This window comes from Clarias gariepinus, chromosome 11, assembly GCF_024256425.1.
Source record: "Clarias gariepinus isolate MV-2021 ecotype Netherlands chromosome 11, CGAR_prim_01v2, whole genome shotgun sequence".
Taxonomy (NCBI): domain Eukaryota; kingdom Metazoa; phylum Chordata; class Actinopteri; order Siluriformes; family Clariidae; genus Clarias; species Clarias gariepinus.
Genome location: NC_071110.1, coordinates 27,969,581 through 27,983,807, shown reverse-complemented (window position 1 = coordinate 27,983,807; position 14,227 = coordinate 27,969,581). Strand labels below are relative to the sequence as shown.

The 14,227-nt window shown below is 35.4% G+C and overlaps 1 protein-coding gene across 1 annotated transcript in view; it reads left to right on the top strand.

The window, feature by feature from the left end:
• The window catches only part of zgc:172282 (leucine-rich repeat and fibronectin type III domain-containing protein 1-like protein), a 93,804-nt gene extending 80,008 nt beyond the window's left edge, over positions 1–13,796 (top strand). Inside the window, exon 6 of the mRNA XM_053506788.1 lies at positions 13,679–13,796. The gene's annotated coding sequence lies outside the window, so the exon portion shown is untranslated. The remainder of the gene's footprint in view (positions 1–13,678) is intronic.
• The last annotated feature ends 431 nt before the right edge of the window (positions 13,797–14,227 follow it).

Sequence of the window (14,227 nt, the reverse complement as noted above, 5' to 3'; positions counted from 1 at the left end):
AGATAAAAATCATCTCTCTTTGAAACAAATTACATTTTGTTACTTTGCAGTCTAAAATGAAGACACCGTTTTTGTTTTATCCAGCTGTATTTACTCAGTGCAACTTATTTAAATTAAAGTGAAAGATATAACACACATGTCAGAAAGAAATAGAAAAACAGAATCACTGAGTTGGAAAAGGATCACCCCATACCTAAATATGACTTGTAAACTCAATCAGGTGAAGCTAATCACTTTCTCTATGGCACACAAGGCCATTTGACTTTCAACTGTGGTCATTTTGATTAGCTCAGCATAAAAAGTTGGAGCATTTCAGTCACTGGTACTGCGACTCAAGCAAATCAGCTTGGGTCAAATGGGTGGCACGGCGCGGTCAGAAAGGTCTTCGGGATGAAGTTGTGCACATGCACAGGTCAGGAGATGGAAACAAAATAAATCCAAAGGCTTTATGACTGCAGAGAAGCAGAGTGAAGACTATTATGAAGAGGTGGAAGGTACAGTACAGTGCCCTGCAAAATTATTTATACCCCACTTCAGTTTGTGTCACATTACAACCACGAACATAAATGTGCTTTTCTGGGATTTTATGTGATACACCAACACAAAGTGGCAATTGATTGTGGAAGTGGAAGGAAAATGAGACCACAAACAGTCACCATCAGATTTAACTCGACTTGAGCAGTTCTGCAAAGAAGAGTGGGCGAATATTTCAAAGTTAGTAGAGACAGACTGTATCACACCATACTAAAGGCTGTAATTAAAGCAAAAGGTGGTTCAACAAAATACTGACATGTGGGTGATCCATTTCCATCTCAGTGATTCTGTTTTTTTTCTGACATATTGGTGTTATCTTTGACATATCTGTCACTTGGATGTTGCATTGAGTGAATGCAGCTGGATTTTGGATTTTTACTCATTTTGGCAAATTATTATTTTCCTGTCACACGAGGTTGTGTATAATTAAAATAAAAAGAGAAATCATTTGAAAACTAGGCTGTTTTACCCATGCTCACACAACTGTGGGAGAGTTATAACTTTTTGCTAAATTATACAAAATTCACTTTTTTTTTTTGCCATTTGTTCATTTTAAGACCCTTAAATTAAAAATCTGCAATATATTCTCCAATTCTCATTCTCATGCTCCCTAAACCACTCTTTCACAATTTAAACCTGATAAATCATTGCACTGTCATTTTGGAAAATGCCTCCTGCCATCAAGGAAAAAAAAATCCATTGATAGAAAAATCTGGTCATTGAATATGTTAGAATACTATGAATGGAATTATAGACTGACATTATTTTTTTGGCCACATAAGATTGCTGAAATTAAAACCTGGCCAACTAAAGCAACCCCAGATCATAACATTGGCCAGGGTAAGCACCAGGGTAAGAAAAAAGGTGGATGAAGTAATCATCATTCCCCCACAGGCTTATACAGTAGGCTCTAGGCATGATGGGTACATCACTTTATCCACCTCTTTTCTTCCCTTGATGCACCCATTACTCTGGTACAGGATAAAGCTTGGCCACATGCCGTTTTTGCAGTCTATTCACCAAACATTTAAGTGATTTCCGGAAAAAACATTTCCGGGAAAAAAAAAAAATATATATATACTGTATATATATATATATATATATATATATATATATATATATATATATATATGACTATATTTCTTTTATGAAAACGATGGTTTCCCTTAGTTTTTTTTCTTTGCTTTATGCAGGGCGATAATTTGACCCTTCTGAAACAGAGTAACATCTTTGACATGTTGGACATGTCTTCTGAGATTGTTGCTTAAGAAATGAGAAGCTACACACTGAATCAGTTAGGGTTAAATAACTTGCTGCCAGCAGAACCATATTAATCAATGAAGTAATTATCCATGTGGTGGTTCATCCCTTCATCCATTCACTCATTTATTTATTTAGACCACAGTGTGTATATTCACGTAAGGTGTGTGTTTTGGTAAAATTATTCATTTTATTTCATTCTATAAACTAACAACATTTTACTAAATTCCAAATTTTTCCAGAATATTTCTTTAAAGAAAATGACAACACACCAAAAATGACAAAAAGGCGGTGCTTACAGTCATTCTCTCCTGAGTATTGCAAAGACAACAAGGTTTATAAGCATCATGGTACTGATGTTTTACCTAAGTAATGTTCATAAATCAGTATTTGGTGAAATAATCCTGATTTGCAATCATAGCTTTTATGTATCTTGGCATGCTCTTGTGTCTTATATATTGCTGTTGGTTAACTTTCTGGTTCTGGCACTCTTGGCAGAAAAACAATTCAAGCAGCTCAGCTTTGTTTAATGATTTGTGACCACCCATCTACCTCTTGAACACATTCCAGAGGTTTTCAATAGGATTCCGCTCAAGGGTCTTGATCTGGTGGTCTTTCATCCACAACTTAATTGACCTGGCGTTGTGCCATAGAGCATTGTCCTTTTGGAAAAACCAATACTCAGGATTGGGGAACAGTCTTTTGCAAACCTCAACCTGGCTCTCCTTTGCTCCACATTGATAAAGTGCTTTTTTTCTGGCATTGCATGACTTCAGCCTTGCCTCTAGGAGTTTTCAGTTTGCCATTGTGTTTGAAGGTCACTTGATGCCATCCTCCAGTTGTTGAGTGACATTCAAAAAAAAGTTTCCTGTTGGTAGAATTTCGTTTTCACCCTCTGCAAGGCTTAGCTTTGATGTCCCCAGTGTCTGCTGCTTGACCTTGTTCTTGTTTATTACCTTCTTTGAAATCTTAAGGATGGCACTTAAGACCAGTATTGAACCCTTATATCCCACAAAATTTAAGATATTATTAGGACTGTTTTTGTAAGTGTAAGGATAAACAGTATTAAATGAAAAAAACTTTCAAAGCACTTTTGTAATTCGCTCTGGATAAGAGGGTCTGCCAGATGCCTAATTTTAAATGTGAATATTAATGTTTTGCCATTTAACTTGTCACATTGCAAGAGGAGAGTGATTATCACAACAGTAGTTTTTCTCAGAAAATAAGGTTTGATTAAGGTGATCGCTCGAACCTCATAAAGCAGAATTCAACATTACCAAATACTTTCAATTCAACGTCACTCTTAGTTAAGGTTTAGTGTTTTCAGGCCAAAGATAAAGCATGTCTGCTCTGCTTTTCAGCACTTTGGACAGCACCTTGTCTGTCGTTATGTAATGATGTTAGCTTCAAGCTGGTTAAACTCAAGTAGTTTTCACAGGTGTGGTATTTTATCTTATATTTATCTTATATTTTTAGCATTTATGTTAAAATCAGTTTAAACATCTCATTAAACGTGCTCTGATAAAGTTATAAAGTTCTGCTGAGCGTGGCACAACATCACTTCAGAACTGCAGATGGATTTTGCTTATATAAGCTGTCATTATAAGGTGTCATGTGCTGATGGCTTTTTTTGGCGGGGGTGTTATCTCTCTGGTAGTTTGTGCTAACAGTCTAGAATAACGACTATTAAAGTATTTGCTCTCTTACCACAAGTGTTGTCTCTTGCATGTGTGTGAGGTCTTTTTCATGTGAATGTGTGTGTGTCAAGTGCTTTCTTTCTGGGACAGGTTGCAAGCTAAATGTTAAAACTAACTTGGATTTTGTTTGTAACTAATTTTTATTATGTATATTGCATTATTAGGGCAATATACAGTGCCTTGCAAAAGTATTCATTCCCCCTGAAACCTTTTCCACATTTTGTAACGTTACAATAAGTGCCACATAATTGTCAAGTGGAAGGAAAATGATAAACAAACTTGTGGCGTGCATTTGTATTGAGCCCCTTCTTTTTTCAAAGAAAGTCATAAGAAGTCCTGTTTACAGGTTACGAAAAGCCATGTGGACAGATTCTTCCATCTGAGCTGTAGATCTCTGCAGCTCTTCCAAAGTTACCATGGGCCTCTTGGATTTTTTTTGGGATTTATGCTCTCCTTCCCTATCAATTAAGATGGATTGCCATGTCTTGGTACTTAGGTTTGCAGTTGTGCCATACCCTTTTCATTTTTGGATGATGGAATGAACAGTGCTCTGTGAGACTTTTAAAGCTTTTTATAATCTAACTCTAATTTTAAAACCTATATATTTTTTAACTTCTTTAGTCTCCTGTTTGCCGGCATGGTGGCATTAGTGGTTAGCACTGTTGCCTTGCACCTCCAAGGCCTGGTTTTAATTCCCGCCTCGGGTCTGTGTGCGGAAAGTTTGCATGTTCTCCCTGTGCTCGATGGGTTTTTCCCCAGGTAATCCAGTGGAATTGCAGAATAGACTAATTGGCGTTCCCAAATTGCCCGTAGTATGTGAATGCGCATGTGAATATTGACCGGTGGTCTTACAATTTTGTAAAAATGGTAATAAATACAATAGTCATTTGGTCACCATGGTTCCTAGTTAGACTACAGAGGTTCCTAGATGGTTGGATGGATTCTATTTACTAATTAGGTAACTTTTGAAGGCAATTAGTTCCACTGGATTTTAGTTAGGGGTATATGAGTAAAGGGGGCTGAATACAAATCCACACTATTTAGAATTTTGTTTGTAAAAAAAATAATTTAAACCCATTTATCATTTCCTTGTTGTATTGTTCTATTACATACTGTAGAACCCTAATAAAATATGTTTACTTATGTAATTGTAATGTGACAAAATGTTCAAGAGGTATGAATCCTTTTGCAAGGCACTGTAAATGTGCTCATAGTGCTTATATAACATGCGTTTGAGTGTTTTTCTCCTCACAGTGGGCTGTACATCAGTAATCATAACATGATCGACTCAGTGTGAATCACCTCATGTCTATGCGTTGCACCCAGTTTAGAATGAAAGGAGTAGAAGGGGGCAGAGATACATACTGTATTATTAGCAGCCAGTACTGTAAATGTTGACCACGTTACTCACATCTGAAGGAACTGCAGTATGTTTTAGAAAACGTTTGTATTTGTATATGTTTAACTGCATCGTAACGTGTCTGTATGTCTGTATGAAACTATTTGCAACTCATAATGTGTATTTATGAAAAAAATCTCAAACACTTAAAGTAACAGAGCATATCTTTTTTTGTTCTCTATTGTAGACTGTCATGGAGAGGAAAGGCCCTTAACCGTTTGCTTTACTAAAAATACTAATAAACTACACATTTTATTCCTCAGTAGATAAATTGTTTGATGCAATATACAGTACAGTGCAATTGTCTATGTACTGTATTTATTTATGCTTAATTTATAATTACATTAAACAACAACAAAGTGTGTAAAATAGTAGAAAACTATTGCATATTATATTAATGTATAATGTATTGAATGATTCTATATTATTGCATGCTGTAGGATGCTATTCGCATTTACAGTCTAGGATTACAAGATCATTGCTGTTTTTTGTTCCTCTTACTGAAGCTTGCTGTCTTGGTGATATTTGAGACAACACTTTGTTGATCTGGGCAACATATTGCATGTCACCACATCCAATTAAAAAAGTTGAAGCAGAGGCTCTAAAATGTTTTGCACGAATAGAGCCCTTTAGCTGTAAAATAAGCTTAACCACAAACCTTCTCAGCACACATTTATGATTTATCTTATTTATTATTTTTTTACACTTTATTCTTAGAAGCACAGCAATTCTCATTTACATTTTAGCATTTAAAAACACTTTACATTTTTGTAGACCCCCTTATCCAGAGCAACTTACATTTTTATGTTATTATACTGTACATCTCAGCAGTTGAGGGCTAAGGGCCTTGCTCAAGGGCCCAACAGGGGCGACTGGGTGGTGGAGTTTGAACCTGGAATCTTCCAGACCATAGTCCAATGCCTTAACCACTGAGCTACCCCGACCCAATTCTCTAGATTATTGAGTCATGACACTTTTATTCCTTACCTTTAATTCATAATACACTTTAAGTGTACATCCACATTTGGTTGGGTTTTAATTAAATCTATTCAAGTCATCTGTTAAACAGGAGGCTTTGGTTATGGTTTGCCACGTGCAGAATCACTGGAGTAACTTAATTTCAAGCAGTTATGGTCTTGAACCTAATATATATGGTCAGGTCCATAAATCTTGGAACAAACCTTTTTTTTTTTTTTTGTCATTTGACCTTTGTACACCACTGCATTTTGGTATGAATTTAAAATTAAACACCCCAAATTTAATTTAGCAGTTTGACAAAAGTGTGGCATTAATCTTTCTGGAATTAAAGACTTTTCATAGGAATTTTCATACACCCATTCCCATTTTTTGGCAATCTTTTTCCCATTTTGTTTCCATAAATAATGGAACAAACTAACCTAATTATAAACATAAGTATTGCCTTTAATACTTCAATAAAAATCCTTTGTAGTCAATGGCTGCCTAAAGTCTAGAACCAATGGATGAGACCCAATGCTGACTTGAGATAGTTTGCCAGGTCTTTACTGCAGCTGCCTTTGACTGCTGCTTGTTTGTGTTTTTTTTTTTTTTTTTTTTGCCTTTAGTCTTGTCTCCACTAATTGAAAATCCTGCTATATTGGGTTGAGAGCAGGTGACTGACTTGGCCAGTAAAGAATATCCTATTTCGCTGCTCATCAGTACAAAGTACCTGGCAAAGTTTTCTGGCAAAGTATACAGTATCTGGCCTTTCTGTTCTTGGACATTATCAGTGTTTTGCACTTTGTTGTAAAGCATCTGTATTTACTTGCTAAAGCCGTCTCAGGACAGTAGACTTTGACAAATACAAACCTACCCTAAGAGTGTTCGAGTGTGAACTTTTTGCTGTTACTCAGCTTTATCGTTTATTTCCTTTTATGTTCTAAACTTTTGAATTGGCCACAGCCAGTCCTTTTGATATCTTTTTGATTGGGTTATTTAGTTGTTTTTTCAACCCAATGTTGTCCACCGTCACTTGCATAGACACCATTTTGGACCTCATGTTAAGAGTTTAAGTGAACAGCAAAGAAATAAAAGTGTAACACTCTGAACCACCTGGTCTTTTATCTCCTTGAATAGTCCTGGAGAAAGCTGAAAGTCTTGACTTCTCCCACATCCAGAGTGTTTTATTTCAGATTCAATGTGGTCAAATTCCATTGAATTGTCTTTGTTTTAAAATTTATGGACCTGACAGCAAAACATGAAATTGATGGACATTGCTCGCTTATTGGTAGTCTTCTTAACTGCCGTGTATAAGGCCCAGTTTCCCGGCACATCTTTAGTTCCAGTCCCAAGCCCGAACAGAATGAAAGGTTTGCATAAGGCATAAAACCTACCCCAGGTTTATGTGCAGATTGGATTGTCCACTGTGACGAACCTTTTATGGGAGCAGCCAGGGTAAAGCAAGTGCACCATAAAAATTATATTAATAATTCAGTTTAATAAACATTATTTTAAAATGTTTGGATCAGAGAGAGGCAGTATAAGATTCAGATCACTCCCTATACGATAGCAGTTATCCTTTTGAAAAAAAAAAAAATCTGACGATCATATTCTAATTTCAACACCTTAAAGATCTAAGTTTGGTTCACTATTAAAAACCTATTAAAATGTTTATTTTGAATTTAATAAACCTGAATCGGTTAGTCTATTGAAATTTCCTATCATAAAGTGTTTCCAATTGCTATTTTCAGTTACATTCTTAAATAGAACATTTCCAAATCTGTTTATTTTCTTTATTCTTATTATTACTACTGTTGGGGCTTAAAGTCAACCAACACTTAAAAACCCTTACATTTACAAAGAAAATGTAACAGTTATTGAGAAAGTCATTAAGTGAAAGAGCGTAAAGGGATGGGTTGACTCCATGGGTACAGAGGTGGCATATTTCTTGAATGACTAATGACAGTAATTGGCTAATGAGGTAGTAAGGGGACAATAAACTCAACAAAAGTCACAGCCACAAATGCTTTTTAACCATGAAATTCCATCTTCAGTCCCCCTTTTGCTATTATATTGTAATAACATCCACTCTTCTGGGAAGCTCTGCACTGGATTTTTGGAGAATGGCTGTGCAAATCTGCATTCAGTTAATTTTTAGAGTGTTAGTGACAAGTATTAATGCTGGACAAGAGGGTATTTGGTGCAGTCACCATTTTATTTAATTCTAAAAGTGTTTTTGTGGATTGTGGTCAGGGCTTTGTGCAGGCCACTTAAGGTTTTCCAAGCCAACCAAGTCTTTAAATGAGACCTATTATGGAAAGCTCACTTTTTTTTCAATGCTTCAGTATGTACAGTATATTTGGGTACCCGAAACACTCAACAGCCCACAAACTGTAAAATTAAACTACTTAGTATTTTTTTTTATAATATAGGTGGCATCAGTCAGAATGCATGTGAAAAAACAAGCAGTTTTTACTTGCTAACGGTACAGCTGAAACACCACAGTCACGAGGAAGGCTAGAGATAGGCATGGCGGCTGCTCTGTTGTGGACCGAACACACCCCAGTTCAAAACATTACATCATCTACAGTATGTGGCACAGAGGACTTAAGAACTGCATGGATTAACTTTAGCAAAAACCTACTGCGAAAAATGGATCAGCTCCAAGTGTCAGTGGTTAAGCTGAAGATAAGCATAGTGTAAGCATTTTTAAATAATTAACTTTATCTTTCGCCGCATATCATAAGGTAAATAATCTTAGTGCTTGTAAGCTATAAGTTATCGGTGCCATTTTCTACAATGTCCATCAGAAAGATTAGTGAGTAGCACCTTACAGTGATGCTGCTTTGTTGCTAGCGTTAGCAAAGCTGGTTCTGTTGCTTTGCCAAAGTTTATTCATCACTTGTAAGGATCTACTGTAGGTCATGGTTTGGGATGATGTTGTTCATAAATTTTATGGAGTATCTTGTAGAGACGGACAAAGAGTTGTAACTAATGTCACCAAGGCAGCCAAGATTTATTACACAAAAAAGTAATGATGTTATAATCCTATACTGTAGAAGCCTTTACTCTCATACTGTACAGCAAGCAATAGAGTATAGTCCATTACTGTATAATTGTACACCCTTATACAGCTTTCAGATATTCATACACACTTTGTGAATGTTTTAAACTGCACCTAAATAGACAATTGCATTATGCATTAATCAATTCATTTACTATTTAATAAAACACATACTGTATGTATTATACTGTAGCTGTGTGATGGATTGGCACCCCATCCAGGGTGTCCCCTGCATTGTCCCCTGCATTGAGCAACGCAGTACAGTATAAGTGGTATAGAGAATGAATGAATGAATGTGTAGTGTGTTTAGTGAAGTGTGTAGTTTATTGGTGGTTATACAGAATGTGAAGAGTCAAGGGTCGGTCCTCTCCATGACAATCTATAACAGGGTACTGTTAAAGGACAGGAATGGGTGGACTTGAGTAAACCTTTTTTTTTTTTGCTTTAAATGACACTTTTTGAAGGGCTCTTTGACACACAATGCAGTCACACTGTACACAGAGGCACAGACACACTCTCAGCTCCTCCTGAACCTCTCATCTCTCTCCTGTTAAAGGGATAGTTCAGGCTTTTTCAACCCTGTCTTTAATTAAAGTTGACATGAATATAAGTACAAACTATAACCGTTAGTGACGTTCAGATGTCAATCCGAATTCGTTTACAGACCAGACCGGTGTCTGTCCATGTCCACCCTACCACAGGGACATATTGAATGAATGTAAAATATAAAGCAAAGTAAAGCATGAGAGTTTTATAACCACTTATTTTCATGTATCATTATTATCTTCTCCACTATGCAGTTCGAATCATGCATGCCCACAATTGCAAACGTTTTCTGAAATGTTAAGATCGGAAAGACGTCATACGCATACAGTACTGAAATAGACTAGAGAAACGAAAGACTAAATACAAACCAGAGGCAAATGAGAGAAAAGACACAGTTAAAAGAGGAGGCACACACAAACAGGACGGAAAGAGAGAGAGAGGTGTGCTGTGCCCTTTTGGGCCACAGGTACTTAATAAATTAGAAAAGTCTTTTATATTGAACTTGTCATGCTTATTTCATTTGCCAATTAAAATTTTTTTGCAAGCTTAATAGTGCTTCATGCTGACGTAACACACTGAAAAGCTTCTGCAAAACCTATTGCGGCTTTATTATATTTAAACAGGGAAAGGTTCAAATTCGACTTTTTGATTTTATTTTAATTAATAATGTACTTAAATTTTAATCAATATTTCTCTTACGTCATTAATTAACCTCTTATAGTCAGGTTACTATTAAATAGTTTTGTACTAGGGTTGCGAATTTCACAGGGTTTTTTAAATACAACAATCAGAAATCGATTAATAATTTTTTCATATATATATATACATATATAGTATACAGTATATATATATATATATGCAGCCAGGTGAAGAGTAGGTGTAACGCTCATAAATATTCAACAGTTTATCCTGTTTAACGGTCGGTTTACTGAAGTTGTTTTAGTTGTTTTAACAGGGATCCGTTTTGTGACAGAGCTGTCTCTGAAAATTAAGATGGTGGAAGAAGAAGTGAATTGTAAGCAGGCCTACTCAAGTGTGAACTCTGTGTTTACAGAAGGAATTGCTGTGCCCCGACTCCTCAATAGGTTATTAGCAATAATGCAGAGAGCCTGTTTCATACCTAAGCTAAAGTTAGATTGCAGCTCGGTTGTCAAGGTTACCAGTACATGCAAAAAAACAAAACAAAAAAAAAAGATTTTTTTTCTCTTTACAAATCAAAATTCTAAACATCAATTAATTGATTAACGATGAATCATTTATACATATTGTTTGTTTTGTTATTTGTTTAATATTTAATCATGCATGCACAGTCAAACTAGAGACAAACTTAATTATTCACAGTTGATTAATTAGTCGTAAATGGACTAATTAAACAAGTGAAATAAGGTGTGGCTCTAGCGTTATTAGAATAAAAGCCTGCACGAGCAAGGATAAGACTGGATGAGATTAAATACCCCTGTCATATAGTGTGTAGTTACATTACACCACAGTATAAGCAGTCTGGAACTCCTGACATATTTTTTTTAATTTTATGGTCCTAAAAGCTTAATTAAGCGACAACCTCTATTCCTATACAAGGCGAGTGGAGAGTGATTTATTATACACCCAAAAAAGACCTACATAAGACTTTACACACACAAAAAAGTGGGACGTATTTTAATTCAGAAGTTAGCCATCCCAAGGTTAGGCATCCTAATCCTACATGCAATTATCTTATCAACCAATAATGTGTCAGAATGCATGAACTCGAGAGCTTCTCGTAATATTAACATTGAATGAATAGAGAATTAATGAATTAATCTTATTAACTTCAATTTAACCAAAACAAATTTCATTTTATACAATTGCACTTTTGACCACATAACACACAGTTATAAAAGGAAATTATTTTTGGTTGTGCTATCCAGCATCCTCCAAATGAGGACGATTTTCCTGTTAAATCTGTTTTTTCTAGAGGATTCGTCCTCATGTAGTTTATTAGAGACTTAGAGAAGTTTTCCTTGCCACCATTGCCACTGGCTTGCCAATTAGGGATGAATCAAATACTGATAAACCAGTAAAAGGAAAAAAAAAAAAAAAAAAATATAATATATATATATATATATATATATATATATATATATATATATATACACAGACATTTTATTGCTGTGAAGCTGCTTTGCAACAATACCCATTGTTATAGCACTATACAAGTTAATTGGATTCAGTTGAATTGTTCCCCGTCACACTCACCACCTAATTTCCCATCATATTACTCGCCCAACCCTGTAAAAACATAACCCACTTCTCCTGAGAGATGCAAGCTTCACCCTGTGGCCCCCTTCTTGAAAATTTTAACCCACTGAAAGGAACTATAATGTTGCCAACTGAGAGCTCCTAAGAGTCAAGCTGGCTCTGAAAAGAAAAGAAAAAAAAAAGTGGCACTGGTATTAGGGAGCCATTCATTTATTTACCATTTATACAGATTATGCAATCTTGAATAAGTAGAGTCAGCCCATTAGACTTAATTCTCATCAAACACACTGTGTCTTGTGCCAAAATCCCACCAACCTGCACAGTTGGAAAGAAGTTTTTACTTCCTACTGCTGAGACAAACTAATCATGTGAGCCCGCACCTCTCCAGCCACAGAACACTGTATATATTATATATATATACATATATATATATATATAAGGGGCATGCAATACAGTATATATCCCAACTAGAGCAGATGAATTCATGAAATCATTTACTTTGTACGGCACTAAAGCACTAAGCACTGATTTTGTAATGTGTATAAAATTGCCTCCTGTTGTTAAGAGTTTTTATTTTATTCCTTTTTTGATTGGTAAACTTTAAATTGCTAGTTAAACTTTTACTCTTTTTCTTTTTATTGTGTTTGCGCTTGCTGTTGCTCGTGCAGGGGGGTATTCTTTGTAATTGGCAACAATTACATTGTATTAAGAAAGCCAACCAGTTTATCGTGATTTACATTATAACAGTCAATAATTTGAATTTATCATTATAGTATGATATTTGGGGGTGGTCTGATTATTGGATGGATTACACTCTTTATACAAAATGGTCAACAAGAATGGTGACTAATTGTTTCAACCGTACACTTTCATGCTCACCTAATTACTAATTACTTTCACCCAGAACTCATTTACATCCATACATACAGTATAAAAAAATTATCTTCAAACTCACACTCTCGCACAGTGGAGTGTTCGTACAGTACAGTTTAGTTCACTCCCAGTTGTTATCAAGTCTGTGTTGCTGCCTTTTCACTCAGTATGAGTGCTGACAGTACATAAAGTAGAAGGGGCCAACTTTAAAATAATGCCATGCCTTTGCGTTAGGATTTAACAAGCACATGGCTGTGTCAGGGCCAGATGTGTGCATACTTTCGTAGGCATATTGCATATGTATTCTCATTAGTGTATTGTCTTACTGGTTGGAAAATCAACTGACATTCCTGATCAAATACTTATTTGAATTAAAATGTAAGTAATTGGTTTCTTTACAGAATAGTGCCACCTGGGCTCAACACATCTGCCAGCTCAGTACTTGTAACGGCTTGTGAATGATTGTAGATATGGCATGCACTGGAGTACATGAGGTGTTACAATGTGAAAAATATATCTTCCATGGCCCAGACAATAACATTAAGATACTGTAGTCGTGTTTGAGGTTGGTTTGTTTATTTATTTAAATCTTTTTTTGTTTTTTGAGTTAATAGAAGATTCTTGTACAGTATAGCCTATACTGTATGCAGACATAAAAACATGTAGTGACAGCTTAGACCAGACATGGTTGTACTGTTACTGTATCTAAACACTTTTCAGTAAGGTAATATTATGTGTTTCAAGTTTTGAATAAAACATAAAACTGCCAGCTTGGGCTAATATTGCACTGACAGTGAATATCTGGGGGAAATTCTATTATCTTCATATCTTTCCTGACTTCTTCCTGGTATGATGCAGTTATACTGCACCATTTAGTGCAAATAATACCTTTTTTTTTTTTTATCAGTTTGCCCAAGGGCATTCTTTTCTTTTTCAAAACATATTTAATTACCATAGATACCATTTATATAATGCATTTTCAGATGAATATGCATATTATTATATATGATATTATTATAATGGTTTATAAATAGGCCATGCACATTTATCTGATATGATACAAGGTCCAGGAGCTGACTTAGTTTGTCCTTTTTTCTCCTTTTCTTTCAGGTTTTTTTCCCTTTCCCATCCTTACAGATACCTGGACAATTTCAGAGGCAGATGTAGGATATAAGGCGACCTGATCCACCGCTCCTTCTCATTATGTGATTTTATTTCTACATCTGCCAAATGAGAACTGAAACACAATACATGGCAAATAAATTCTGACAAACAGGTGTGCCTGGAGAGTGTACAAATATAGATATATATACAATTTCTAATGTTCTGTAAATTTAATTTGGTGTTTTGTTTAGTAGTGTACATAGCTGTACATAAGCGATTTCAAATCTTATAGTTTTGTACATGTATTTTTTATGGTGTGTAATCAGATAAGGAGCATTTGATCTATGACGTTTTAATAGAACAACACATAAACACAAAGTATGTTGACACCTTGAATGGAAGTGCATTATGTATTTGTGTGTAACAGAAATGATAACTAAGGTATTGATTACATGAAAAATCCTTGAGTAAGTTATACATATATATGAGTAAGTCCTCCTGATCTCCTGGGAAATACATATGAATTCAAACACCAAGGACAGCCTGGCTGGATTT